Source organism: Dasypus novemcinctus, chromosome 4 (genome assembly GCF_030445035.2).
Source record: "Dasypus novemcinctus isolate mDasNov1 chromosome 4, mDasNov1.1.hap2, whole genome shotgun sequence".
NCBI lineage: Eukaryota > Metazoa > Chordata > Mammalia > Cingulata > Dasypodidae > Dasypus > Dasypus novemcinctus.
The window spans coordinates 53354232-53376434 of record NC_080676.1 but is presented as its reverse complement, the minus strand read 5'-3'; the positions used below and the strand labels follow the sequence as shown (position 1 = coordinate 53376434).

Below are 22203 nucleotides of genomic sequence, written 5' to 3'. Positions count from 1 at the left end.
GGGAAGGTTCCCAAGGAGATGACATACAAAGTCCTTTAAGGAAAAGTGGGAATTAAATAAGAAAGGAAGGAGGGGAGGCACAGGATGCATTCAATCCAGAAACCTGCCATCCCTGACTCTTCTTTCTCATACCCTACATCTAACCCATCAACAATTTTTGTTAATTCTACTTCCTGAATCTGTCTACATTCTCAGTACCCTGGGTCAGGACAGGGCTATCTTTGGACTACCGCAGAGGCCTAAATGGTCTCCCTGCTTCTAGGTTTGCCCCCTACATGCTCCAGCTCACGGCCAGTGATCTAAGAGAGCAAGTAAGGCCTAATTTGATGAGACATGTCTGCTGTCCAATTCTCAGTTGCACAAGTGCCTATAGTAGGCTTTGGGCTTCCGGGTTATTACAGATGGAGGTGAGAAGTAAGAAAGCAGAATTTCTAGCCCTCCTCTCACCTCTGGAAATTGAGAAATTAATGGAAAGATAATGAAGAATACAAGAAAAAAAATTTTTTAAGTTGAAAATATTTTCTTCAAACTTATAAAAAAGATCCAATGAAGTTATGGGATTTAAAATGTAATTATCCTATTTCCTATATTTTTAAAAAGAAAATGAACTGACCAGTAAAAAGACCCAGATGGATCAATTTGTATACATAATTATAGAAATGACTTAAGCTATGCAGCTTTAAAAAAAAAAAGTGAAGAACCAAGGAAAAATGCCAAATAGTACTTTTACTTGATGCTCTACCTGCATTAAAAAAATTCAAATAAAAGCAAAACCAAACCCACAAGCCACACCAAAACAGCAGCTGTGTTTATGGTTTTCTTTGTTGAATGGCAATAATAGGTCTACCTTATGGAATTGGTAACTATTTTACATAATAATAACCCCTAGAGTTTTGTGTTCCCTAAGATTAGCAAGAGAAATCTGGTTCAGTGGAAAGAAGACTGATTCCAATCCTTACTATAGAATACTTATCGGCAATCAATTGAACCATTAAATATTCATGACACACTAAGGCAGTAAATCCGATCATAGCCATAAAACACTTGGAGAGCTTGAAGACAGGCACTGGTTAACATTATGGTATCCTATGGTATACAGTATGTACACAGAAGAGAGGATACTAACTTGATTTGTCAAATGGTTGTATTTGCCTGCTCACGCCAGGTCTTATTCTGTGCAAACCATTACTCTAGAGCTCAAAAAGCAGCAAAAGTGAATGATACTAACATTTACTATTTATTATATACCATGCACTTGGATGGACAACAACCCTTTTTATGGTGTATATTTTATACATAAGGAAACTAAAGGTCAGAAAAGTGAAGTTATTTGTTACCAGTAAATGTTAGATATGGATTTTGAATCCAGGTCTAGACGATTTCAAAGCCCATGCTATAATCCTGCTATTTAGGCTTCAGTTGCAGCAATATTCATTGGTGGATTCTTAAGTTACAATGATTCAAATTCTGGCTCTCCTACCTAAGGAGCTGTATAGCTGTGGGCAGTTGAGCTCATGTTGCTGAACCTCATTTTTCCTCCTTTGTAAAACTAGCATGATAATAGCATCTATCTCATTGGATTGTTGTGAGGATTAGATAATATGAAAAACACATAAGCAAAGAGATCAGCAGACAGGATAAATGTTAAATATTAAATTTATAAACTGTAAAGTATACCAACATTATCTTTTCAAGCTGTTATGAATTATCAAGCACTTGCACCAGAAGGGGTTGGTGGAAAAATTGGTTAGGGTCTTTTACAGAGGAAGGCAAGTAAACAAGGAGCTTCATAAAGCAGTGCCAGTTTCAAGTGCTAGTATTTCTTAAAATTGCTTTTTGACTATAAGATACAATCAAATCAACATTAAACTAAGGTAACAACTATATCTTTCACAATTTCCCAAATTTAGAGGAATCTCTAAAATGAAGAAATCAGTATATCTATTTAATGAAAGGGATTTAGACTAGGAAAAAAAATGGAATTATCCAAATTTAAGCGCATATTCTATTTAAAAGAACATATTTGAAAAGCAATGAGGGAGAATTAATCACTGAAGAAATTAATATTAAAATGTTCATCTCTGCAATTTGGACATTTGGGGGTCACTAAAAATAAAACTGTTCAAGAGTCAAGGAACTGCTCTGTTGGAGGTCTGAGTTCAGAATTCTAGGCTAAATATTCATATACTTGTAAATCATGACTTTTCAGTACCCTTAAGAAATACATTGGTTTTGCTCATCCTATTTTTCTATATATCTAAATGATAAATATTTTAATCAGGGTAGTCCTGTTTTCTTAGATTATATATATAATTCACTATTTACCCTTTTCTTCATGAGTTAAGAGTCCTCATTATAAACAGCAGTTGCTGTGCTATATACTTACTTAAACATAATATAGCAAAGCTCTTAAGGATTATTGAGGAGTTTAGGGGATATTCTGGTCCTAAAACCAATGACCCTGGGTTGCAGATGGTGCCTTTTGAAAATGATCCTTGCCCCCTTTATTTTCTAGCAATTAATGGTAACTTCTCCTCTGTTGCTAGCCTGCCTGTTTACAGTATTCCCTTCTTCCATTACTTATCTCTAGTTAGCATCAACACCTAACCAGCATTCTACAATAATCTATAAACTAAAGGCAAACAGACCAAATGATGATATGATAGGGTCCACTGTAAGAGCTCTGAAGCATGAAAAATGTGACATTAATTGCTGGTCAGAAATTTTTTTATTATTTCCTTGGTCTGGTATAAAAATTACAGTTAAAAATTACTGTGTTTGGGGAAACGGACTTGGCCCAGTGGTTAGGGTGTCCATCTACCACATGGGAGGTCCGCGGTTCAAACCCCGGGCCTCCTTGACCCGTGTGGAGCTGGCCCAGGCGCAGTGCTGATGCGCGCAAGGAGTGCTGTGCCACACAGGGGTGTCCCCGCGTAGGGGAGCCCCACACACAAGGAGTGCACCCCGTAAGGAGAGCCGCCCAGCGCGAAAGAAAGTGCAGCCTGCCCAGGAATGGCGCCGCCCACACTTCCCGTGCCGCTGACGACAACAGAGGCGGACAAAGAAACAAGACGCAGCAAATAGACACAGAGAACAGACAACCGGGGGAGCGGGGGAAATTAAATAAATAAATAAATCTTAAAAAAAAAAAATTTACTGTGTTTGGGTGATGCTGAAAGTCATTTGGTTCTTAGATGAAGGACAAAAACAAGTAGGAGAAATGAATGGTAGAAAACAATAGTCTGACTCTCCATTATCACCTGAACTTTGTTTTTTTTTTTTTTTAGATTTATTTATTTAATACCCACCCCCCTTGTCCTCTGTGTCTATATGCTGCGTCTTGTTTCTTTGTCCGCCTCTGTTGTCGTCAGCGGCACGGGAAGTGTGGGCGGCGCCATTCCTGGGCAGGCTGCACTTTCTTTCGCGCTGGGCTGCTCTCCTTACGGGGTGCACTCCTTGCGTGTGGGGCTCCCCTACGCGGGGGACACCCCTGTGTGGCACGGCACTCCTTGCGCGCATCAGCACTGCACGTGGGCCAGCTCCACACGGGTCAAGGAGGCCCGGGGTTTGAACCGCGGACCTCCCATGTGGTAGACGGACACCCTAACCACTGGGCCAAGTCCGTTTCCCGATCACCTGAACTTTGTAATGGAAGACTTCTTAATTCATTGGGCAATTCATTATTCTGACATTTGATGTGCACCCTTTCAGTCCTAGAAGACAATGATGTCTTGACTTGTTTTTTAATCCCTAAATTAAAACTCTTCTCCACTTATATTAGAACTGTGTTTCCATATTTCATTGCTTAAGGCAAGGGTTGGTAAACCACAGCCCCCAGGCCAAATGCAGCTTACCACCTGTTTTTGTAAATAAAGTTTATTGGAACACAGCCAATAAAACTGTACTAAATATTAGCTATTGTTGCTTTTGTGTTACCTACAATGGCAATGTTGAGCAGATGCTACAGAGACCATAGAGCCTGCAAGACTTAAAATATTTACTATTTGGCCCTTTACAGAAAAAGTTTGCTCACCCCCCAAAATTATCAGAATTACCTGCTATCAAATGGATAATTTTATAAATACACATTAGCTAATGTGAATTCCCAACTCTGTCCCTGTAATCATAATCCTACACAAATAAGTGTTATTTGTCTTTTTAAAAAAATACATTAGTTTTAATCCAGTGAAGTTAAAATCTTGAAATAGGAAAGCATCTCAGATATCATCTAATTGGACAGTGATGGGAGTTTACTACTCGGTATGGAACTTTTGGTGGAGCACTTCTAAAGCATTTCCTAAACATTGTTACTCTTAAAAATTTTCCTCATTGTAACTTCCATCAGTTTTGTCTTCTCTATCTCCTTACATACTTGACAGCTCTTAGAATATTCCCTAAATCTTTTACCCCCAATTCCTCCAACCATAATTCAAGTGACATAGTTTATCATCATCATCTTTGCCATTTCTGGATGTGCTCAAAATTGTGGCAACCAAAATCAAGTTACGACACTCTGGATTCAATATAGCCAAGATGGAATATAGAAAACTATTCCTTGACTGTGGATTCTGAGGTCAGAAACATAGCCTAAGTTTGTAGAGACCTTTTCTGAGTTAATTATAAAAATATAGTTTTAATTTTAGTTTTTAAAAATCATTAATATTACACCTGCATCAGAAAGTCATTAAAAATAAGAAAGCTATTTTTTTTTTTTTAATTTCTCTCCCCTTCCCCGCCAGTTGTCTGCTCTCTGTGTCCATTCACTGTGTGTTCTTCTGTGACCGCTTCTATCTTTACTGGCGGCACCGGGAATCTGTGTTTCTTTTTGTTGCGTCATCTTGTTGTGTCAGCTCTCCCGGTCTGCGGTATCATTCTTGGGCAGGCTGCACCTTGCCTCGCATTGGGCGGCTCTCCTTACGGGGTGCACTCTTTGTGCGTGGGGTTCCCCTACGCGGGGGACACCCCTGCGTGGCACAGCACTCCTTGTGCACATCAGCACTGCGCATGGGCCAGCTCCACACGGGTCAAGGAGGCCCGGGGTTTGAACTGCAGACCTCCCATGTGTTAGGCGGACGCCCTATCCACTGGGCCAATTCCGCTTCTCAGTAAGCTATTTTGAAGCTTACATTAGCCTTTAGGGAATCTATCTAAACTGACTGGATTGGCAGCTTAAATCACCTTAGTCACAATGTGCTAAAGTATGCAGTTTGTATTTTCTAGATATCTATGTTCCACAAATATAGAAGCTGGATAAATGTTTGCTGAATGAGCAGATTAAAAATATTTGTTTTCAATTAAAAAAAAAAAATTAGTAACATTCCTCTCCCCTTTTCCCCCTATCCTGCTGTTTTGCTGTATGTGTCCTTTCACTGTGTGATATTCCGTGACTGTTTCTTTTTGTCTTCTTGTTTTCTCCTCTAGTCATCACCAGGATTCGATCCTCAGGACCTCCCCTGGGGACTTCTGATGTGGGAGAGATGTACCCTTTCGTTTGTGCCACCTCAGTTCCTGGTTTCTGTTGCGTCTCGCCTTGACTCTCCCAAGACTCTCTTCTATTGCGTCATCATCTTACTGAGTTGCTTCCCTGCACCGGCCTGGAACACCTTCTCCAGGAGGCCCTGGGGCCTCCCATATGGTAGACAGAAGTCCAATTCCTGAGCCATATCCACTTCCCTGTTTTTTATTTTTAACTGATATATTCACACGTGTATATTTAAATATATGTTGATGAGATATTTTCCATCCTCATTCTCAGAGAGGTCAACATTTATTTACTTATCAACTAGAAAATAAAAATGAACTTTCCTTTTTGTTTTTACAATGAATCTTTAGTCTAATTTAGAACAGAAAAAAAATGTCCCTCTATACTTGCTACAGAAACAAATGATTAAAATCTGGGTTAATAATTCTATTGTCTGATTACTGTCCTTGAAAGTTACTTTAAGTACTTCCAGAGTTAATTATTCCCTTTCTTAATGTTACTATGACCTTTTACACATATTTCTGTGACTGTATCTTAAAACACTCCTAAGAAAATTATCTACATCATGTTTGATTTCCTGTTAGACTGTGAACTTTTTCAGAATAAGGTCCATTTTTTATTTTTGTCTTTATAACCCAAGAGCATAGCAATGTAACTAGGAAAACTAGTTATTTAAATGATTCCAGGGAAAATGTAACAAGGGCCTAAATAAAGAGAGGCAGCAAGAAGAACAGAAAGGAGATGGATGATGACACCTTGTAAAGGAAAATCAAAGGTACACAGAGAACAATTGGATTTGAAGGATGAGAAGCATAATCTTAAACAAATTTCACAGCAGTGGAAATGCAGCATGGGAAGCAAGGGTCTTTCAATATAATTCTCTGAGCCCCAGCTGGGGCCTCGAAAATTCTCTTCCTCTAAGAGTCACTGAGTTGTTGTTGGAGTGTGTCCAAAGGCACAGCTGTGATATACACTAGCTTTGGAAGGAGGCATATTATCCATTTCTTTTAAAGTGCTGTCCTTCACTGACCTATACAAGCTGACCATGAGAAAACAGATTTAACTCATACTTTTAGTGAGAATGGTCTTTACAACTTGGTAGAAAACAAGTTCTCATGACCAGTATGCAGAAAATTCAAAGTCCTTTAGGAGGCTGCAATTTATTTTTACTATTAAAGTCACAGTGCTATGAAAACACATTTTGGAGATTTAATGCATTATATAAGACAAGGGTTCCCAAACATGAGGCCCATGGATGGGATCAAGGAGAGTCTATGTAATGTATTAAAAAACATTAATGACAATTATTCCAAAGAAGGTCTAGGTCAGTAATGTCTATGCAATGTAGACTTTTAGTTACTAATAAATGTGTACTAGAATTTTATTAAAGTACCTTAAGGATGCAGTGTGAGTACCAAAATCAAATGTGGTAAACATAAGAACCACTAATGAAGTGAATTATAGAGCAGATTATTAAATACTTAATCTTAGATTTTAGATAAATCATGAATATTAAATTCTGTATTTTATATAAATATATAAAGAATCTATCATATTTCAAAATGTGTAGTCATTAAGTTTCTCTAGTTGATTTTAAAAATTCAAATTTTAGTGTGAAAGGACAAATGAACATTTCTTAAGATTTAAGCTCAAAAAGAGACTGACCATTAATAGATAAAAGTAAAGGCTAGAAAAGAAGGAGGAGGAAAGGTGAATAGTCAAGCAATGTGAAAAATACAAGAAATATTTCATAATTTCTACAATTTAATAGGATATAAAAGATTCTACAGTGACAGTTTTCCAATAAATATTTATTTTCTTATCTTCAAGAGAATAAGACAGAGTATCATAATTTTACATTAATAAGCAGCAGTCAGTCAGAAGTAAATTATAAATTAGGCAATTCTAGAAACACTACCAGCTTTTTAAGATAAAAAAACAGTTTTTGGTAAATTATGACACTGAAATATGGAACTAAATGAATGGCTAACATTTCAAATGAATAAAATTAATATTTTGTCTTTGAAAAAGTTTGGAAACCTCTAGATTCTTCCAAATATGGTATTATTTAGTAGCAAAGAAAACAACATATATGAACTCAGTCTAGTCCTAAGGACAGGAGAAATGGTACAGTAAGTGTTTTTACTCTGGTTTAGATCAGTGCACCATGTTCCTCTATTCCACTGACCCTGGGGAGAGTTATGCAATTCTTAAAGCTTTCCTTAGAAGAGCTGGACTCATTTTTAGGCAGTTTCCTTTTCTGCAAAAGATTAATAAAAATAGTTTCTACTTCATAGTGATGTCATAAGAATTAAGTGAGATAATACAGGTAAAGTCCTTAGCATAGTGCTTGGAGCACAGAGCAAATTCAATAAAAAGTTTCCCCTTTCTTATCTACTGAATCAAGGCGATCTAGACTCATGTATCTAAGAAGGGGCCAGAACTTTTTTATCTCAGGCTTGTTTTAAGGAGATGGTAGATAGTACCTTGCTAGATCGCCTTCATTCCTTAAGACACTATTTGGATCACTGAAGCAATGCTTTAAAAAGATACCAGACCCTAATTTAGAACTTTGAAATAGTAATTTCTAAAAAGGAAATTTGCTATAATGTATGTGTGGGGTAATTTTTATGGGAAAAAAAAAAGATTTTCTCTCTATAAAAATAGCTGCAAAGCGGTATTTTTCATATAAAGAGCAAAACAACCCTAAGGTATTTAAGTTTGGGGAGCTGTATCCACATTTAAAGGCCAACAGTATACTTCAATAAGAGAGTAAAAACCAAAGCCTAATTATGCACCCGACTGCCTTGATGACAATTTAACTGGTCTGAGATCAATGAAGGGACCAGTCCAGTAAGGAAGAACAGCCTACAGTAAAGGAAAGGTAACATGTAGAGGGACTTTTGAAATGTTACTCCAATTAACCTGCTAAGCAAAAATTCTAGCTCCCATGAACACAAAGGTCCTGAAAGTTTAACATTTTACAACAAGTAAAAGTTTATTACTAAACTTATTACCAATGATAACCAAAAAAACAGGGCTCATAGTCCTTTGTAATATCTCTTTACAAATGATGAGACTTTTATCCCAAATACTTCAAAAGATCCCTCTAACATCTGGAATTTCAAAGATGATGTCAACCATGCATTGTTCTTTTCTTGACTGATGGATCCAGTTGAGAAAAAAGTATAAAAGGTTCTACTTTTCATATTAAACTAGTATTAAAAACCGACACACTCATCTTTTTCTTTCAAATGCCTGGAGGTTTCACCAAAAAGAACTTCACCCTTTCTTACCATAATGAAGCTAAAACCATTCTGGACTTGGCTGACTTGCAAAATAGTTGTTTTCTGGCTGCTAGTGATCTAAGGAGAAAGAAGAGACAAAGAGTATATCAGCTAGAGCCCAGCTAATGAGTTCATTAAAGAGTTTAAGAAGATCTAGATTAAGCATCTTAATTAAAGAATCCAGAAAAAAATAACATTAACAACATGTCTTCCAGTTCCCTTGACCTGATTCTTTTAATGACCTAAGATAAACAAGTTGAAGGCAAGATATGTGTAAGCCATCAGGAATGAGAACTTTTCTCTCTGAATTTTATTGAATGGCTTTTCCTTTTATTTTCTATATATATTTTTTCTGTAATAGCTTAATGCCTTCATTGAATACCTCAACAGTCTTCTTTTCAAGTCTTCCTGCTACTATTGGTGAGGGTGGGTGACCTGTTGGAAAACAGTATTTCCTTTAGTCTTTTCTTCATCAAGAATGAGCAGCTATCTTATTAACTTGAATCATGGGATGAGGACACAATTTAGTCAATGTTAATACTACTTCTGCTGGTACCACTCTAGTGTCTAGACATATTAAAACTTTTCTGCATCTCACTGATAAACCTTATGGTCTTTCTCAACAACGAAGAAAAGGTGAGATCTGCATACCAACTTTATACTGCCATCACAAATAAAGAGAAATCTGGGTCAGCTACAAGTTTCAGTGTAATAGAACCAATTGCTGTTTCTTCCTTGCACAAAACAAAAGGCAAGTTGTGTCCTTAGAGAACCAGAAGTTTGATTTCACAATCCAGTCCAGTCCAATAAAGATGAAACTAGCAAATCTATTTAGGATACTAGCAGACACAGAATATATTTATCTAATTGCATCCAGATATGCTTTCTTGAAGGCCTCTTTGCTATAGAGTATTATTTTAATTTTTGATCAACTCAACATTCAAAACTTGACAGATTTATCTGGATATGTCAGAAGATCAAACTGATGTGGGGGAAGAGAATGAGGGACCAATCATAAAGCTCCATCATGATTTAGTGTCTTCAATAGATTTCCCTGCTTTCTGAGGCTAAGTGTCATAAACTGAAACTATGGTGTCTGTGCCCAAGATGACCTACTACCAGGCAAAATGAATAAACAAAGTAGATATTGATAAATCATGTCCTAATTGGATGCTGCAAAGACAATATTTTCAAATTCAAATGACAAGATCTGGACTGTGCTGCAGGGATCAAGGGGGTGATTCTGCCAATACTGACAGACTAAGGAGGAGGTGTAAATGGATTCCACCAATTTACTTTGCAGCAGGAAAATAACCTGCTGATATATGAATAAAGTTAAAAAAAAAAGGTTAGCTTAAATATATAGAGTACTCCCTTAACTGTGTGTGTCAACTTTGCACAGGGGTCATGATAGAGTATTCTGTTATTCCAATTTTAGTAGTATGTACTGTGGAAACATGTTATCCAATTAACTTTTACAAAAAAATACAGGGAAGTGGACTTGGCTCAATGGATAGAGCATCCGCCTACACATGGGAGGTCCGCCTGGACCCGTGTGGAGCTGGCCCACACGCAACACTGATGCACGCAAGGAGTGCTGTGCCACGCAGGGGTGTCCCTGTGTAGGGGTGTCCCCGGCGTAGGGGAGCCCCACGCACAAGGAGTGTGCCCCGTAAGGAGAGCTGCCGAGTGCGAAAGAAAGTGCAGCCTGCCCAGGAGTGGCGCTACACACAGAAAGCTAACGCAGCAAGATGAAGCAACAAAAAGAAACACAGATTCCCAAGCCGCTGCAAGAATAGAAACGGACACAGAAGAATACACAGCGAATGGATTCAGAGAGTAGACAACTGGGGGGGGGGGAGGGAGGAGAGGGAAGGGGAAGGGAAGAGAAATAAATTAAAAGAATTAATCTTAAAAAAAAAATACAGGAGAACCTTGCTTTTAGAATTTTGTGCAAAACAAGGCATAAATCCTTAAGGGCTGCATCACCTAGTTAAGCATAAGTGTATGAAAAAATATTTTAGTTCACAATGTATTTAATATACAACAGGCCTAGATTAGGCACTGGGAAAAAAATCTGGCCAAGATGTAATGAGCATCCTAGCTTATCATATCAATACTTAGGCCCGTAGACATTTTTGTCTAGTTCTTTTATCTACCCTTGCTATTGTCCTTTTGCCTCAACATCACAATCTCAGTCAATGTCCTTGATCTGATTTCCTTTCTTAGAGGCTATTATAATCTCTCTCCCTTTATACCATATCTATTGATATATTACTGGCATTCTTACAAATAGATACAAAGTACACACTGTATAGCACATTGAAATTTTATTTCATGTTAAGTTGATCACTTAATGCCTTTCCTTAACCTGCTCATTCACATGCCAACTTTATTGGCCAAAACACATTTTCCCAATTTTACTTATCTTAATCATACAAATCCATCAAGAACTACTTGCAAAAATGCTTCCTCTTCTTCAAACATACTCTATGACTATACAACACTGAGTTATTCATTCAGTGACTATTACCCAAATCTATCCACAGGTAACAATACATTCAGGAGGATGTTAAAACATTGGATGAAAGATATGAAATAAAGGAGAAACCTGATTTTAAAAATATTCTGCTCTTTCAATGAAAAAGACCAAACAAAAACACAAAATCTGATGCAATCATTTGCCATCTTCCTCTTTTTCTCACAATAACAGAATAGTATTAGTACATTAGTAATCGCAAAAATCTCCATTGCAAGCAATTATTGACCAACTTAGTGATTTATCATCCTTCAGCATTTGCTTTCTGGTAAAACGATTATCTCACTACAGTAAAACTTGAAGTAATGCAAGATAGCTGACTGTTTGGCAAGTAAAAGAACATAGTGTCAAGTAAAGGAATACAGATCTCCCAGAAATGCAATCAGAGAGACGGTAGCTTAATTTCAGCATAAGTGTCACATAGTCAAGATATTGTGAAGAGAAGTCCCATGAATGACAGCAACAACAGTATGGATCCATGTAAACATATATATATTTTTTAAAAAAGCATTCTTTATAACCAATACAATATGGGTAATGTACTTGAGAATTTACTTAATGATGAGAGAGAGTGATTAGTAGATGGTCTTTACTTTGCCCTTTCAAACATTTACTGTTCACCTATACTTTGTTAGTACAACATATAAGGTAAGTATCTTGCAAATTATAGTTAGTACCACCTTAAAATGAAGAGGAATGAAAATGACAAACTGATATGGCACACGTGTGTATATAAACAGCAACATAAGTGATCATTAAGTAGAATATTTCCATTTTTATTTACTGATGCTCAATGCATCTTAGTGGACCACCCAAGGCATACTGTTAAGCATAAATTACTTAATAAAAATTCAATAAGTTAAAATGCTTCTTTACAAAATTTATCAATGGACAAAAACCTTTAAACTGGTTATTTAAATAAGCCATTAAACTCACTTCTCTGGAATCAGCTAATTAAAATTTGTGCTTGGTTCCTTTGTTACCACTGGGTTTTCAATACTAGTACCCTTACCCATCACTAGTCTACTCACAATAGTATCAGTAGTACTAAGTTCCAAATAACAGTGCTGTATTTATGACTGCACTTTAGTTTCCACAAAAGCAAAATTCTGAAAAGGGCATGAGTCATCTCCAAGGAGAAAAGAAAAAAAAAGTTTCTTCGGTCAGAATAAGAACCTTTACTGAAACCAGTAATTTAGCCTAGAAATTCCTTTTCTCAATAAAAGGAACAGAATGTCTCTTTTCTCTATCTGAACACTTCAAACTAACAGAACTGTCCATCTGTCTGCTTTTACTACTCTCCATATCTAGTGTGTGGTGACAGGAAAACAACTTTTAGTCTAGCTATTTTCACTACTGCTCTTTTGTTCTTCTGTCCTATCAGAATGTCATTTTCCAAGGACAAAATACACACACAAACACATTGCAATATACATACAGAATATTCTAAAGTGGTTATTTCCATGATGTTAAATGTTAAAAAACTTCTGAGGTTCATATTTTATCTCATCTTAAATATCTTCATGTATTAAAAGGTAAAAATTACAAGGTGAGGAAATATTGATGTTATGAATGATTTAACTAAAGCTGCCCCCCCCATTTCCCCAATAAATGTCATATCCTACGATGATATTTTTATGACCTCTTTTAACCAGTCGGTAGCTCACTCTGCACTTATTACTCAATGTGAGCATTCTTCACTTCACTACTCTCTCAATCTTCAAGGTGAGAACTTTTGGAGCTTTCAACTCCTCTCTTGCATGATGTGACTTTTACCCACCAAATCTCCTTCATATTTATCACCTTTTTAATCTTCTCTGTCATTATACTGGAGCAGACCCTAAAGAGCTCTCAAATGGAGCACTGCCTTGTCTCTAACTCAACAAGCATTCATTAAGCAATTGCTGTCTATAAGACATCAATAGTTGAAGTGAAGGTATGGATGATGGAAGAGAGAAGGGAAATAATATGTGTAGGTAAATGAAGGTGAAAGGACAGAGTGCCAACCTGTATTACCCATACAATCTACAAGGTTGAATATACTGATTTTGAGAGAGAGAGAGAGGGAGGAGAGAGGGAGAGAGGCAGAGAGAGGGAGCAGCATTTGATGGACAAATTGAACTCATGTCAGGTAGAGAATGAGAAGAACACAGCAGGTTAAGTAAGCAGTATGAAGACAAAAAGCCCTAAAGGCAATTAATTATCCATAGTGTCACTAGAATTTGCTATCTATAACACATATCACACTGGTACTCAATTTTAAAAGTATGTAGAATCTCTCGTATCTACAGAATTCAGCTCAGACTCAAACTCTCACCATCATCACAACTATTCTTCACCCTTATACTCTCTTTCCTACACTCCAAGCTGTAATCTTATTGGATCAATCTCCCTTTACAGTTCTCTTTGCCTTTGTAAATAGGGTCCATGACCTTTCTTCTACTGTTATTCCCACTTGCTGCCATTTCTTTTTTATTTTTTTAATTTTTTTATTTTAAAGATTTATTTATTTATTTCTCTCCCCTCCCCCTCCACCCTGGTTGTCTGTTCTCTGTGTCTATTTGTTGCGTCCATCTTCTTTTTCCGCTTCTGTTGTCACCAGCAGGGGAATCTGTGTTTCTTTTTGTTGCGTCATCTTGCTGTGTCAGCTCTCTGTGTGTGCGGCACCATTCCTGGGCAGGCTGCACTTCCTTTCGTGCTGGGCGGCTCTCCTTATGGGGCGCACTCCTTGCGCGTGGGGCTCCCCTGCGTGGCAGGGCACTCCAGCTCCACACGGGTCAAGGAGGCCCGGGGTTTGAACCGCGGACCTCCCATGTGGTAGGCGGATGCCCTAATCACTGGGCCAAGTCCACTTCCCACTTGCTGCCATTTCAATCATACTCTTCCCTTACATTCAACTCCAATATCTTCCCTACAGTCTCTTCAGAGGTTCATAAAACCTCACTTATAATTTCAGATGAGCTTTAGAATTATTTTGCTAACTTCAAAAACCAAAATTAAAGAAAAACTTGTTGGTATTTTGACTGAGATCACTTTAACTAATAATTTAGGCAGAAGTGACATCTTTACAATATATTCTTCTTAAGTATTTATTTCCACTTAAGTCTACTCTTCATTTCAATGTTCCTATGTAGTTATTACTTTAAGTTGAAGTATAATTAATACATGATGAACTGCATGTACCTTAAGTATTAAGTTTGCTGACTTCTGACAACTTTTTAAACCCATACAACCATCACACTAAACAAGATATTCAACAATTCTATTACCTGAGAACATTTCTTCAAGCTCTTTTCCAATTAATTTCTCACTTTGACCAGAGGCAATCACATTCTGATTTGTCACTATAGTTTTGTTGGGTTTCATGGAATTACACTTACTGCTTTCGAGATTCACTCACGTTAATCTATAAGTAGTTCTTTTTAATCACTAAGTAGTATTTCAAAATATACTGTTTATTAATTCTCCAGTTGTTGAATATATGGGTTGTTTCCTGTTTTGGGGTACTATAAACAAAATTTTTATGATTATTATACCAGTTTGTGTATGTGCGTTTGTACATATGCTTTTATTTTTCTTGGTAAATACTTATGGGTAAAAGGCTCGGTCATAATGTGTGCAGACAAGAGTTTACATAGCAGGCCTGACTGCTCAGACGTTTGTTTTTAAGTTTAGTTGTTGGTTGATGTCTAGGAACTTGCATTTTGGAAAAAAGATTGATAAATCTAACTATTTTAAATAAAAGTAAGAGTTTGGTAAAGGAAAAGTACCATAAACCCAACTGAAGATAATGGGCAAAACTTATTTGAAACATATATAATAGGGTTACTTTTTATAACTTACAAATAGCACAGACCAATCAGTAAAAAAAAGATGTATAAGAAAAGGTTATAAATACGTAGTTTGCAGGAAAAGAAATATAAATGTTCAGTAAACTTAAGAAAATCATAATAAAAAAATGCAAAACTTTAAGAAATGCAAAACAAAACAGTGGCACATTGCCAATTTTCACCTATCAATTTGTAAAAAACTCAAGCTTGATGAAACCCTGTTATTTCAGAGATAGCACTCTAAGATTGTTAGTAGGAATGCAAACTTTTCTGGAAAACAATTTGATTTTTAAAAAGATAATGTCATTTAAGAATTTCCTGCAGCACAGTTTACCTACAGACAAGAGCTCTGTCCTCAAACCTAGAGCTTCCTATCAAGGTTTAATGCCTTTAAATATCAATGACAGCCAAGAATCGTTATGCATTTGAGGAAAGTTTCCAATACTAAAGACAGAGACTAAAATAAAATAGAACTGTTGAGAAAACAAAATGATGAGGCAGAAGAATGTCAAAGAAAATGTAATTAAAATACTCTAAGAGGAAATATTGCATCCTTAACAAGGAGAGGAACTAATAAGAAAAAGAACAGAGAATAAGAAAAAGAACAATGATTAAGAAAGTGCTGGGGAAAAAAAAAAAACTCAATAAAAGTTTTGAGTTAAAGCCAAGGCAATTTACAGAAAGCAGAAGCAAAACAGAGATGAGCAATAGGTAAAAAATTAGAAAAGCAATCCAAGTGGTCTAATATCTGACTAATGAGAGTTACAGAAAGATCAGTGAAAACAGAGGGGAGAAAACTATTAAAAAAATAAGGCAAAAATTTTTCCAATAATTAAAGATGTAAGACTGCAGAAAGTAAGGACCTATTAAATGCTCAGCACAATCAGTGAAAAAAGACATATATCAAGGTACATTTCCATAAAACTTGAGAATATCAGGTATGTAATAAGACAATTACTCCCAGTGAGGAAAAAATAAGGAAAAAAGAAAGAAAAAAAAAAAGATCAGGAACCATAATGAAATTGGACCCCTAAGGAAAAAAACTGGAAGCTATACAATATTTGAGCAATACTTTAAAAATTCTGAGTAAAAATAATTTTCACTACAATTCTATACTCTCCTAAAATATAAGTATAGGAAGAGAATATGACATATTCGGGTATGTAAAATCTCATGAAATTTACCTATCAGTTATCTCTTTGCAAGAAGCCACTAGAACAGAGGTTCTTAATCTTTTTTGTTCCATGGACTCCTTACCACGTCCACACTATACCATTAAATAATACCATGTATTATTTAATAAATATATCACACCCGCACCAACACATTTCCACAAGAATAGTGTTTTTTTGAATTTCAATTCAAGCTCATAGACCCTTCATTAAGAATCCCTGCCCTAGAGGACAGGATCCTGTAAAATGAGGAAATAAACCATGAAGGGACCGGGCACAGGAAATTAAGGATCCGACACAGGAAGTAGGTGTAGAGAATTTCCAAAACAGCTGTGAAACAGACTTAGCAGGCAGTCAAGATTGGATCAGAAAGACTGAAGGCTCTAGGAAAATAACTTGAACTAATCCTCTCATAGGTGAAAGTTATTACAAAGATTATTTGAAACTTGTGGGAAGACAAACTCAGATGCAAAGATAATTAAGCAAATTTTAAATGAGGCAATTAACTTTTTAAAAAATTGTACCAGAAAAAGATCTAACACCATGCACTATTTGCTTCATTATTGAATGGTATTTATATAATCATAATAATGAAAACACTAAATGTGTATTTAGCCAATAATGATTAAATATATCAAGATGACAAGATAAGGTAAAGGAAGGTGTGGCAGTTTGAAGTTCTTTATGAATCTCCTCCCCGCAAAAAAAAACATTATGTTTTGAGCTATTCCATTCCTATGGGTATGAGAGAGATCCTTTTGATTGGACTCTGTCAGTGAGGCGTGATTCAGGTTGAGTCTCTGCCCTCTTGCTGGGTCTGATATAAACAGAGACAAAGAAAGAGACACACAGGGAAAAATGAAGCTGCCATATTTGATCCTCCAATGTGAGAGAAAGGACTCCAGTTTCACCCACAGCAAGGACAGAAATCCTTCTCTCCCGTCCTCCCCCAGAGGCTCAAAGAGCTGAGGCCCAGTGAGAGATGAAGTATATACCTGATTGCCTGCAGATGAATTCGGGAAGAAAGCGGGGCAGCTCTGAATGACAGAGGTGGCCCAGAAAGAGATAAGCCCTATGCCTGCTTGCCCACAGCTGAGCTATAGGAGACGGTAGATTCTGGAGGAGAAGGCAGAGACCTTGGCAGAGATGGGCAGCCATCTTGCTTTGGTATGTGGCCCGACAACAGGATCAACAGTAGCTGACTTTGGTGAGAAAGCACCTCTGAGGGTGTCTTGATTTTGATATTTCACACCCTCAGAACTAAAAGCTTTGTACCCCAAATAAATCCCCTTTATAAAAAGCCAACCCATTTCTGGTACTTTGCATTGGCAGTCTTTCGGCAAACTAAAACATAAGGTATAAGAGGAGTTAAATCATGTAAGTGGAAATCAATGGATGTCAAATATTGGTCAACCAAGACAGAACAGTATACCTTCATTTTTATAAGGAGGTACATACCAGAAGAAATAGCTAAAATAGTTCAAAGTGCTTTTTCTGAAGAACAACAGGAGACAAGACAAGATGTGGGGTGAGGATGAACAGAGGAGGTTTTTATTAACCTTTCACCAGTGATTTAAAAGTAAATTATTATTTTTATTTCAGCCTTATTCGAGTTATAATTCATATACCATAAAATTCAGTTTGATGAATTTTGGCAAATATATACAGTTGCATACATGAAAACTACCACCATAATCAAGTTTTTAAAAACCTTCAACAGTGAGGACACAGCTTTGTCCCTGCAAGACCCATGGATAAGGAATTTACGGCTCTGGAATATCTTGGGCCGTGTTCACATGCTTATCTGATTTTGAGTGAAAATCCAGAGGAAGACTGTTGTCAGCTGAGTTATTGACAATGCTACCACTAGAGTCAGTGAACTTGAAAGATATAGTTACAGACTTCACCCAGGATGAGTGGGCTGTACTGGAAACATCCCAGGGAAAGTTATTCAGAGATGTGATGCTGGAGATTATTAGTCATTTGGTCTCAGTGGGACACCCGGTGTGTAAACCAGATGTATGTTCCCAGTTTGAGCAAGGAGAGGAACTGTGGAGAGAAGGAATTGGATTTTTCCAAAACCAGAATTCAGACAGGGAAAGTGGTCTTAAAAAATGTTAAAAATGTTATTCATGCAGTATATCTGCAGTAAAGACACATCTACCATCATGTCGTTGAAATTAACATATATTGCTTGTCAACTCTGAGCCAGGCCTGTCTAAGATATGGAGTTATAGTGATAAATGAAACAGTTTGGCATATCCAGGGGAAGGTAAATGCTAGTTTAGAAGAGAACATTTAGGGACATAACTACAAAGATAATTTGTGTTAATAATCCATAACAATTTCACTGGTGCAGATGGGGATGCTTTTTTGAAAGTACCAATACTGTAGTTAATATTTTAAAAATATAATTGGGCAAAGTCTTAAAATACTGGTGGAAATAGGGATAGTTTGAGTTTTTTCGGATAAAGAAACATGTATATCATTCCCAAGATATATAACAGAACATGCTATGCTCCAGGAATTGAGAACAGACAGCACAGCAGTTGAATGGACAGTACTAGACTAGAGAGAATGGCAGGCTAGTATATTTCAGGGCCTAAAGGCCATGCTAGGTCCAAGCTCCTAATGTAAAATCTAGTGGGAAAGTGGTAACTCATTGAAGAATTTAAAATTAGGGAGAGATGGAATTATATCTGTGTTTGCATAGGAACCCTCCTAGCAGAATGGAGTGAAGTAATTAAGAAGGACATTGTTGAAGTTTAAGAACTATATAATTGGGAAGTGGATGTGGCTCAAGAAGTTGGGTACCGGCCTACTACTTGGGAGGTCCCAGGTTCAGTTCCTGCTACCTTCTAAAGAAGATAAGCAAGACAATGAGCCAACGCAGTGGGCTGACACAACAAGATGCCACAACAAGGAAAAACACAATGAGAGATACAACAAACAGGGAGTGGAGGTGGACACTTCCCTCCCACATGGGAGGTTCCAGGTTTGGTTCCCAGTGCCTCCTAAAAAGAAGATGAGCAGACAAAGAGAGCATACAACAGCCAGACATAGAGAGCAAACTACGAGTGTGGGGGGGTGAGGGTGGGAATAAATAAAATAAATCTTTATAAAAACAACCTTCATTACCCCTACAAGTTTTCTCCTTTTTCTGTCAATCCTCACTCTTATTCCAGGTTCTAAGTAACTACACTTCTGGTTTCTGTCACTGTAGTTTAGCTTTTTTAAGAATTTCATATAAATGGAATCATACAGTCATAGTATAAATTTTTGTGTCTGGCTTCTTTCACTTAGCATGATGTTTTTAATTATTGTTTATTATCTTGTATCCTATAACCTTGCTAAATTCACTCATTAGTTCAAGTAGATTCATAGTCATCTGTGGAAAAAATGGTTTTTAATTCTTCCTTTCCATTTTGTACGCCCTTTCATTTCTTTTTCTTGTCTCACTACACTGGCTAGGACCTCCAGTACAAATGGTGAGAACAAAAATCCTTTCCTATTTCTTGATCGTAAATGGAAAAGCATAAAATCATTCATTATGAAATACGATATTATTTTTCACAGATACTGTTTATCAGGTTGCGGAAGTTGCCTTCAATTTCTAGTTTACTAAGAATTTTTGTTTTTTATCATGGATTTATGTCCAATTTTGTCAAATCCTTTTTCTGCATCTATTGAGATGATCATATGATTTTTCAACTATCTCTTATTAATAGGATGTATTACATTGAATTGCTTTTTGGAAGTTAAAACAACCTTGCATTGTTAAGTCCACTTGGCCATGATGTATTAACCTTTTAAAATTTATTGCTAGGTTTTATTTTCTGTGGAGGGGAATCACATAAATTCCTTACAATGTTGTTACTGAAAGCTGTATCCTTTTTTTTTTTGAGGTACTGGGGATTGAACCCAGGACCTCATGTATGTGAAATGGGCACTCAACCACTGAACCACATTGGCTTCTCTGAGTTGGCCTTTTCATCTGTTCTGCTTGTTGTTTGTTTTTGTTTTTATTAGGAGGCACCAGAAACTTGAACCCAGGACCTCTTATGTGGGAAGCAGGTGCTCAATTGTTTAAGCCACATCCGCTCCCCTGTATCTACTTTCATGATGATAATTAAAATAAAAATTTTAAAAAGGAATATAATTATAGACTCAGAAGATATTTAGAATGAGAAAATATTACGTACAATCTTTACTAATAAAATTTAAAATATGAATTAAAAGTATATATAAATATAAATTCCTACATCCCTATTTTCCTCCCTACAGTTAATTACATACTGTTAATATTGGCTATAGTTGGGGTGAGGGATAGGAGTAGGTCAGAGGACAAAAATGGATACGGAAATAAAAATCTGCAAAAAATAATTTGTGTTCTCCTTTCTTATACCTTTTCTCTCTCTTAATTAACTGTGCTAGTATAGCCACACCAACACACACAAAAAGGTAAAATAACAGCTACTGTTCCTCTCATTACTCATAACGTTAATGGGAATGTTTCTAGTCTCTTATTATTAAGCCTGATCAATGTTTTTGATTTGGGATATCTATTATTATGTCAAGGAACTAACTTTTTATTCCTGTTTTACTAAGGTTGTGTGTAAATATGTGTGCATGCATATATGAGAAAGTGTGCCCACCTGCATGTGTTGCAGATTAAAATGACAATGTATTTCTAGAATATATGTCATTTGGTTGTTGTGTGTATGTATATGTATGTATTCTTTTTAATCTAATCTATTAGCTAATATTTTGCTCAGATTAACAAATACTTTAAGTGACAACAGTCTGTAGTTTTCTTTTGGTGTATATGAGATGTCTGTGTCAGCCTCTAAAATAGTGTAAAAAGTTTTATGATAGCTTCTAATATATTGAATGTCTGAAAGAAGGGTAATGAGAGACTATTCTTATGGGTATTAAAACCTCGTTTATAGGGAAGTGAACTTGGCCCAATGGACAGGGCATCCGCCTACCACATGGGAGGTCCGCAGTTCAAACCCCGGGCCTCCTTGCCCCATGTGGAGCTGGCCCATGCGCAGTACTGATGAGCGCAAGGAGTGCCCTGCCATGCAGAGGTGTCCCCCGCGTAGGGGAGCCCCACGCGCGAGGAGTGCGCCCTGTAAGGAGAGCCACCCAGCCCGAAAGAAGGTGCAGCCTGCCCAGGAATGGCGCCACACACAGGAGAGCTGGCACAGCAAGACAATGCAACAAAAAGAAACATAGATTCCTGATGCCACTGATAAGGATAGAGGTGGTCACAGAAGAACACACAGCGAATGGACACAGAGAGCAGACAATTGGGGGGGATGGGGGGAGAAGGGGAGAGAAAAAAAATCCTTAAAAAACACCTCATTTATAAAAACAGTATATTACTTGCTCCACAATAATAAAATCCAGGGAACAGAACTGAGGTCAAAACAAACACCTAAGTAGTTACTCCAATTTTGTGCAGGAAAAAAAATGAAACGTATAATTAGGGTAATGGGATTGATATTTTTTTTCTTTTTCAGGGGAAACCAAGGATTGAACCCAGGACCTTGTACATGGGAAGCAGGCACTCAACCACTGAACTACATCTGCTCCCCAATGAGAGCTGATTTTTTTCATTTGTTTTGTTTTTAGGAGGTACTGGGAATCGAACCTAGAACCTCATACATGGGAAGCAAGCACTCAGCCGCTTGAGCTACATACACTGACTAGGATTGATTATTTTAATAGATAATCCTGGCAGAATTGGCTGGTCATTTGGAGGGAAAAAAAGGTGAATTTCTACTGTACTTAAATCAAAATAAACTTCAAAAGCATACAATTACATATGCATATAAAAATAAAACAATTTGAGCATAAATAAAATTTCAAACAATCTTGGAAGAAAACA

At 36.8% G+C, this 22203-nt stretch overlaps 1 protein-coding gene across 1 annotated transcript in view; it reads right to left on the bottom strand.

Moving 5' to 3' along the window:
* Window positions 1-22203, bottom strand: part of PIK3CA (phosphatidylinositol-4,5-bisphosphate 3-kinase catalytic subunit alpha) — an 80772-nt gene that overhangs the window by 37431 nt on the left and 21138 nt on the right. Inside the window, exon 2 of the mRNA XM_058295368.1 lies at window positions 8779-8847. The gene's annotated coding sequence lies outside the window, so the exon portion shown is untranslated. The remainder of the gene's footprint in view (window positions 1-8778; window positions 8848-22203) is intronic.